The sequence below is a fragment of the Columba livia genome, chromosome 3 (assembly GCF_036013475.1).
Source record: "Columba livia isolate bColLiv1 breed racing homer chromosome 3, bColLiv1.pat.W.v2, whole genome shotgun sequence".
In the NCBI taxonomy this organism is placed as follows: domain Eukaryota; kingdom Metazoa; phylum Chordata; class Aves; order Columbiformes; family Columbidae; genus Columba; species Columba livia.
The window spans coordinates 90798896-90806898 of NC_088604.1; the positions used below are offsets into that span (position 1 = coordinate 90798896).

Below are 8003 nucleotides of genomic sequence, written 5' to 3' on the forward strand. Positions count from 1 at the left end.
GAGGATTTCTAATAACTTGAATGGGCATCGAATCAAACCTAAATTGGCAGTGCTCTGCACCCATTTGGCATAGTGTAGTTGTCTGCATAAGGTGGAGAATCAGGTCCAAAGACACTGAGAAATGCTTTAATTAAGAGCATTACTGAGGAAAGCAAGCTTTTTCATTATTAAGCTGATAAACCGAATTTGTTCTATACTTTTAATGGCAAAGGGTCAGATTTTCAAAGACACTTGGTCTGAAGACGAAGCCAAGTGCTTACAGGATTTCCAAGAAATATTTAAAGGCAAATCAGGTGCTGAGGATCCTTTCAAATCAACAGGTCCGTTAACTTATTTACATGCTTTTGAAAATCCTAGAAGGATTTGCATTTCTGTTAGACGTATGAATCTAATTATAAGTCCTATGATGGCCCTTACCTGCAGCCAGCAGCCAGCTCTACCCACTTATTTCTGATCAGTGCCTGGGCCCTCACAAGCACATTGAGTAGAAGCTGAGAGAAATTGGTCCCAGGAGTGGTAACTGCACAAAGTATTGCCTATAAGCACCCGTCACCTATAGCCCCTCCTCACAGGAGGAGACCAGCACCACTGTCAGGCGCATCAATTCATCTGCAATCCTTCCTGGTCAAAAGTGACAAAAGGCGTTTAAAAACCAGACACACAGTGGTCCTGGAAATGTTGTTTTCAACCATGGCTGGGGAAGTCAGTGGCTAGCAGAGTTCCGCTCCAGAAGCAGACCTGAACCTAGACGGACTCGCATCTGGTCAAGGAGATAATTCTCAAAACTTCTTTGTTACCACTTCCCTGTCAACTCTGAGGTCCGGCATCATTTCCTATGTTGCTGCTGACACCCTCGGGCACCTTTCTCCACTGCTTGATCTTTAGAAACTGCCACATTCATTATCTCTGTATGTTCCTTTCCTGCAGAACAAGAGAAGTTTTAGTAGCCGGCCTTCTGATTGATTTTTTTGGTTCCTTGGCTGGAGTATTTTGCCTGGCTGTTATTTTTCATTCGGACTTGAGTGCTTGGCCTAGTCTTTTTCTGGAAAGCACAGGGAGATTGATCACAAGACACGAAAGAGAGACATCTCTGCTTAAAAATCCTAGCGGCTGCAAGAGAGAGAAGATGAGAGCAGTATTGTCACACTAAGATGCCTTCCCCTGAGGCGCCAAAGGAGAAGAGATCCAGAAAAGATAGATGCTAGAGAGGAAAGCAAAGAGAAAGTGAAAGTGTTGTTAAAGCCGAGCCTTGAAAATGAAGTACAGGAGCCAGGAATGCCTCCTCCGACCCCTGGCAGCCATTCCTGTTCAGCCTGAATCGGTCAGCAAGGTCACACGCCGCTGGGCCGACAGGAGCATATCTCTGAGCTGACGCGCTCCCAGCAGATGTCAGGATGGGCCGGGCTGGAAGCCGGAGGGATTGCTGCGGCCACCTGATTTCCTCAAACCCCCACGCTAACCTCTTCCTCCCCATGACTAATTTCCCTGCACCTCCTCCCACGCACGCCCCCAGTTCCTCACCCCATGCATTTTTATGCACAAAAGCAACTTACTAGATTACGCCACCTGCTACTGGGATAAGTACCAGGTAAAGAGATAGGAATGTACCAGGGACCACAACTCCTACAAACCAAGGACGAGGAGAAAAACTCCTACCTAGCATTGGCAGGCACAGGAGCAGCTCTCCAACCAGCTCTTTCTGATAGAAATCCTGCTTCTGGGTTGGGAGTTTAAAATGTCCTCTAAAAGACACATTTCAGTTGCTAAAAAAGCTGCTCACTATGAACAATAAGGCCTCAGACATAGTCCTGCCCGTGTCGGGGAGTCGGTGCACCAGACGATACCAGAGCTGGTCCCATTCCAATGGGGTAAGTCATGACTTGGAGCCACGTGCTGAAAGCAAAGCTGTGCCCAGCAGCATTCCCAGGTGTGAGCGGGAATGGCGCTGCCCCATCATATATCATTTGCTTTCTTTTGCTGACACCTACGAAACGGTTCCCAGCTTGAGGCTGTGCCCTGATTCTGTTCTGTACTGGTTTCACCCTGGTGCTGCTCCACTGAGGAGCAGTTCTGAGCCTCAGCTCCCCTGGGGCAAGCAAGAAGGGGAATGGGCCTACGGTTTTATTTGTTGCTTACACCAAAAAGAATCATCTAATTAAAAATCACTGGAAACCACATGCATTTGCAGAAATGGCTCCACTTCAGAGGAATCTCTCGAGGCAAATGTGAGTAATTTTGCAAGGGTTTAGACATTTATGAAAATAGCCTCTATAGTTACACTCGCAAGGATAAAATTACAAGTGTTTTCAATCCTCATACTTCGGGGCATAAGTTGATCCTCCGCTGGGGGCCAGGGAGGAATTTCCTCCCAGAGGATATTATTGTTCTACGAGGTATCTCGTGGGAGATTCACATCTTCCTCCAGAGTATCTGGCATTAGCCACTACAGAAAAAAAATAAAAACATATTGGGGAAAAAAAAAAGAGGAAAAGATACAGCTCAGAATGAGCCCGCGCTCTGGTCTCCTCCGCCGATCCCTGTGTGTCATATTTATATGGTCTTAACTAACTGGGCAGCCATACTCACAGCCACTTAACCAACCGGGCAGCCCCACTGATGGGGAGAGAAAATGCGGGCCCGTACCACGGCCACTGTCTCGGGTGGGAAGCAAGCTTGAGTGGGAGAAAGGTACACGAGTGTCAGGACAACAAAGGCTGCACAAAGGCTGATTCCGCATCGCCGGCTGCTCTGCCAGCCCCGGGCCGGCGGCCGCGGCACACGGGGGATCACATCACGTCACACCGCATCACAGCGGGGCCGGCAGCGTGGCCGGGTCGGGGGCGGCCCCCGTTGCACAAGCTGCCCCGTCCGATGTTGTAAGGGACCCCGGAGATGCGGGAAGGGAAGGGAAGGGAAGGGCGGCGGGCAGGGCGCGGGGCGGCCGCGCTGCTGGCACGGCTCCGCTCCTTCTGGGAAGCGCCGTGACTCACCCGCCGCCCCGGGCCGAGCCGGGGGACGCCACCAGGGCCGCGGGCCCTTCCCGGAGCGCCTCCCGCCCCGCCCCTCCTTCGGGGACAGCCAATCACCGCCCTTTTATTTGCATACAGCGCCCGGGTGCTTTTGGGCCAGCAGCAGAGAGAGCAGCAGCCGCCCTTCTCCCCTAGGGCAGCAGCCCCACCGCTCTGGGCAGGTTTGCTGCACCGGGAACCTCTGGGAGCGGAACTCGTGGCCAAAAGCATCTCTCACCTTGACCTCAGGGCAAGAGATTCCTGGGGGCTTATATAGGGGCCCGATCGCCGCAAGTTAATTGCCCGGATGACCCTCAGTGGTCTGGGGTGCAGGCTTCAAACCTGTAGCTGTCTAGCGACAGAGTGGTTCAATTCCACCTTTCGGGCGAGGCCGTACAGACCAGATGTTGGGTCTTGGGGACCCTGCCCCTAGTTGTGCCTTTTGCTTTTTACCCTCCTTCCACCTGACCCCACAGATCACTCTCTCAGGGCGCAGCAGGCAGGTCCCACCCCTCCATAGGTGGCAAACAGTTCTTTTTGCCTTTCGCTGTCCCCTCAGAGCAAGGCGCACAGCAGAGCGATGAAATGGTGGCGTGCTGGGCACAGCCGAAGAAAGGAGTCTCCCAAGGGTGCCTGGGTGGTAATTCAGATTTTAATTGGATTCTGCTAAGCGGATCTTTGTTAAAACAGTGTCACACATCTTACAAGAACAGAGAAGTAAATAACAGAAGCCATTCTCTAGATCTGCTCCATATTGATGATAACCCATCTCCCACCCACGCGACAACAAAGATGCTTCACTTCAGCAGTAAGCACGGGCGCTAATAATGTCACCCAGCCCCACAAAAAATAAAGGTTACCGTGAAACTTAAAAGCATATTCTTCAAGCAGAAGGCATTTATTTCGTGATATCCTATTGCAACGACTCCAGCAGATGATTTGTGGAGCCTTCTGTGAAGACCAGACCCCAACCACCCCCGTTGCAGGGGAGAGCAAGGATTCGGAGGGCATTTCCTCAACCCTCCACATCCCATGGGCAGGAAGGGTGATTCTGCCTGGTGAATCCCCCGGAGGGAGAGATGTAATACCAAGTTAACTATCAATTCTCTGATGTTCCTGGGTGCTTTTTGAGGGGGGTGCAGTGCCATCTGGCATAAAGCAGGTAAGCAGCCCCAAGGAACTCAGCCGGAATGACTGTGCTTCCTTTACACTGAGTGACTCACTCCAGCTGAAGGCCTGGGAGAAGGGAAGGGCACTGAGGGCCATGACCCCACCCAGCCTGGCTGCCACTGCTCCAGCCTGCCGAGCACCCCGTCAGCTGGTGGGGGCAGCCACGGTGCCAGCAAGACCCGCTGCTCCGGGACTACACTGGCCTGTCATGGGAAATCTAGGGGGGTGGAAATAAAAACCCCTCCGCGGCTCACACGGCACATGCCAACTTTTTAATGGCCTTGCAGGGGATGTGCGTGCGCTCTCTCCAGCACAGCTGGGAGCGCCCCACGTCCCAGATGGCTGTCCCTCTGCCCCCTGCCACTCCATCTACCAGCCGGCCTCTTCTGCCCGTAATGAACTTTCTATGTGGAATTTCGCTGCGGCCTCAGAAACTGGTATCTGTGCCACAGTTTGGCTGGGGGCTTTTGTTTGCATCACGGGGGGGGAGCATTGGAAAGGCCTTTGCCCAGTAGTGGGCAGCTGAGAACGTTAAAGTTCGATGTCAGTTACCAAGTAGAACATAATACAGCTCTTTCATGTGGTGTTTATAACTGAACATGCTGTTTTGTGTCGGCCTGTTGGGTTTTTTTTCTTCCAAGAAGTAGTTTTGGATTAAATTATGACAATTACATTCTTATATTCACTCCCCCCACCAGCCCCCACCCTCGCCTTGCGTGCACACAAACACAAATGGGAATTATATGCTCTGAGCGCAATGTGAACTCTACAGCTTGGGATCTGTGCCTGGCATTGAGTTCACTTTTTTTCCTCCAGAACAAAATAGGCCCCATCCACTCTGCGCTCTTTAATTGCCTTAAGAGAAAATAGGGTGGTCATATTGCTGGTGTGGGTGATTTGTCCCTCAGGGAGCTCCTGGGGAAAACAGACTTGCGAGCACATGAGAGAGGAGGCCAGGGACCCCTGTCCAGGGAGGTGATGATAAGGAGCGCAGGGCCCTGGGTTTGTGAAATCCTGTGTGAATCTCTACTGTGAGCTGCTTACCCCCGCGGATGGCTCACGTCCCTGGGTAGTGCCTCACTCGTGGGGAATGCAGGCACATGGCGGGAAGCAATCCTGTCTCTTGAGGCTGTGCTCTCCAGGCTGCACCTCTAGCACATAGCTGAACCTATGGAAACATGGGGCTCCATTAGGACAGGAGGGACAAAAAGGCTGCTCTTGCAGCCCTTAGCTGACACGGTAGGTGGGATAAGGCCTTAGGAAATAGGGCATGCTGTCTCAGTGGTATTTTTTTAAACACTGGTTGGAGAACACCAGTGTGGAGGTCTGTGTAGATGATCTGGCTGTAGGAAAGACGTGTTGAACAGTGCTATCCATATCTTCCCTGAGTCGGCTTTGTTTGGAGTCACTCATTAGTCAGGCAAAGCTTTCACCGTTTGAACCTGAATGTCACTTTCTTCCCTGACATAGGGCCAAACTAAGAGGAGCCAAAAGGCTTCACCGCTGGTTAGAGGGCAATCCGGGGGTTACTCACAGCCGAGACGCACGAGAGCCCAGCTCCTCGTCCAAACATAATCTGCCTCCTGTTGTTTTCCCCAAGGAGTCACCGCACGGTGAGGAGGATGTGCTGGTGACAGATGGCTGACGTGACTTGCTAAGCGTACGGGTGACTCGGCTGTGAATCAGCAAGTGTTTGGTTACAAGAGATTGGGAACATGTGCTTTTGCACTGGTAACAGTGGCCCTAGCTGGGTCTCCTGAAGGACTAAGCACGGGCTGTCATCTGAAGTCTGTGACTGCCATCCTCCATGGGAGGAAAGCAGGCACACGTGGCCTGTTAGAGCAGAAAGTCGAGCTCCTAATTACTGTTTACATGAGCAATGGATAATGTCTGAGTGTGTATAAACATATGACCTGCCGGTGGTGCTTAGATGTCCTACTGGCCTTCAGAAAGGAAACCATTCAACATCCTGGCCTAAAGTAATGACCATCTTCCTTGGAGGGAGTGGACTCAGAAGACTTCTTTTGCAGTTGAGTCACTAGAGGGGGACAAAGACCTAGTCTGGGTGTCCATCCATCTACCAGCTCCCCCACTGCAGCTGTGGGAGACACCTTGGAGATCCAGAAGCCAAGATGGTCCTGGTCTTCCTCAGATTTGAAGGTGCCCAAATGCTGGGGCAGCTTTCTGGAGGCTGGGCAGACAGCTAGGGATCAGCAAGGCGTTGTGGAAACAGAGCCACTCCTTTTCCCCCAGATGCAGGATGGCACAGGCATGTGCGTGTGTGGTTTAGAAGCATTTATGTTGGCTCCTCCAGCATTTCTCCCTACCTAGAGCCATCCCTTCCATAGTTGGCCAGGGCTTTCAAAGGCTAAATTCCAGCCATTGAACAGCACGAGACAGCATCACCAGGGCAGAGGACCCAGACAATCACCTATGTTTACAGGCATGTGCCGTTTTTCTCCTTTCTCCTCTTTGATGACTGGGCGACAGGTCTGGGTAGGTGCCAGGTGTTATTGTTGTGTCTGTGAGTTAAAGACCTCATGGAAATGCTGGAGGACTCAAACTCAAACGAAGTGTACTTGTGTACATCCCACATGAGCTCAGAGAGCTGAAGTGGCCATGGCAAGCAGTAAGGCAGTGTCTGCAACTAACATATTGACCTGAAGTGCTTAAAAGCCACTACACACGCTCCCCTGGCAAAATGTCGGCTGGAATGACTCATACGAATGGCTTGTGATATGCAGCCCTCAGCCCCGCCAGGCTGTGCATGGAACCAAGACACTCCCATTTTCTCCCCTCCGGCGTTCTTCCCTGACCAACTCCAAGACTGAGCCATTTGGCTCTGACTGGAGCTGGTCAGAACATGTTTTTCTTTTCTTCTCTTTTCCCCTTCTTCACCCGTTGGAAAATGTTGACATTTCAGCAAAGGGCTGAAAACCCAGACCCTGAATATTTTCCATTGGAAAACACCGGGGGAAGGGGAGGGGAATAATCCCTAAACTGCCAACAATCAAATCTCTTTTGCTTTTAAGGCTTTTGGGTTTCTGAGATGGTGACACATTGGAAGGGAAGCCAACACTTTCTATGAAAATATCTGTTCTCTCAAACCCCATTTTTTCACTATAAAATTGTTCCAACTGGCATCCTTCATCTAATTTTGGAATCAACCTGAAGAAAACTTAATTCATTTTATTGGAATATAAGGCAAAAATGACACTCCCATAGCACAACTGATATTCACTTGGTATTCTCAGTAGCATGAGAATATATCCGGATACTCTATGTCAACAGTGCTGTTTACACAAACATCTCAAGCAAGTTAGGAACCTGGTTCGCTGGAGACAACACACTCCCAGAGCTCCAGCTGACTTGCCTCAGACCTCAGAGCACATTCCTGAAGGGAATCTACCTTTGACAAGATCACATCAAAGGCTGTAAAGGAAGCAACATGTACTGAAAGGCATATTACATGTAACTATCCCTTGAGTAACTTATAGCACAGAAACATAAAGCATTTTGTTCTGATGTCTTCAGCTGATTTGAATTTCCATCTGAATTGTAATGTAGACCTGAAACATCTGTTTCGTCTTGTCTTTGCATGTTATTCTGCTTTCCTGTAAGTTAAAAATAAAAAAGGGACAATGTTAGCATAACAGAACACGCATATTTGTAGGAGAAGAATTATGCCCTAAAACTTTTACTAAATGTGGCTAATAGCAGGTTGGAGTTTAAAAAAGGAAAGATCTTAAAGTGGGCATACACTGGTCATAGATAAATTCAGGTTTCAAACTAGCAGAAGCTTTCAAAACAACAGCAGAGTGAAGT

General features: G+C 50.2%; 1 non-coding gene across 1 annotated transcript; it reads left to right on the forward strand.

Moving 5' to 3' along the window:
• The first annotated feature begins 3309 nt into the window (after positions 1–3309).
• On the forward strand, positions 3310–3396 carry TRNASTOP-UCA (transfer RNA opal suppressor (anticodon UCA)). The gene has a single exon. It is a non-coding gene; the product is annotated as a tRNA-Sec (tRNA).
• Positions 3397–8003: the final 4607 nt, after the last annotated feature.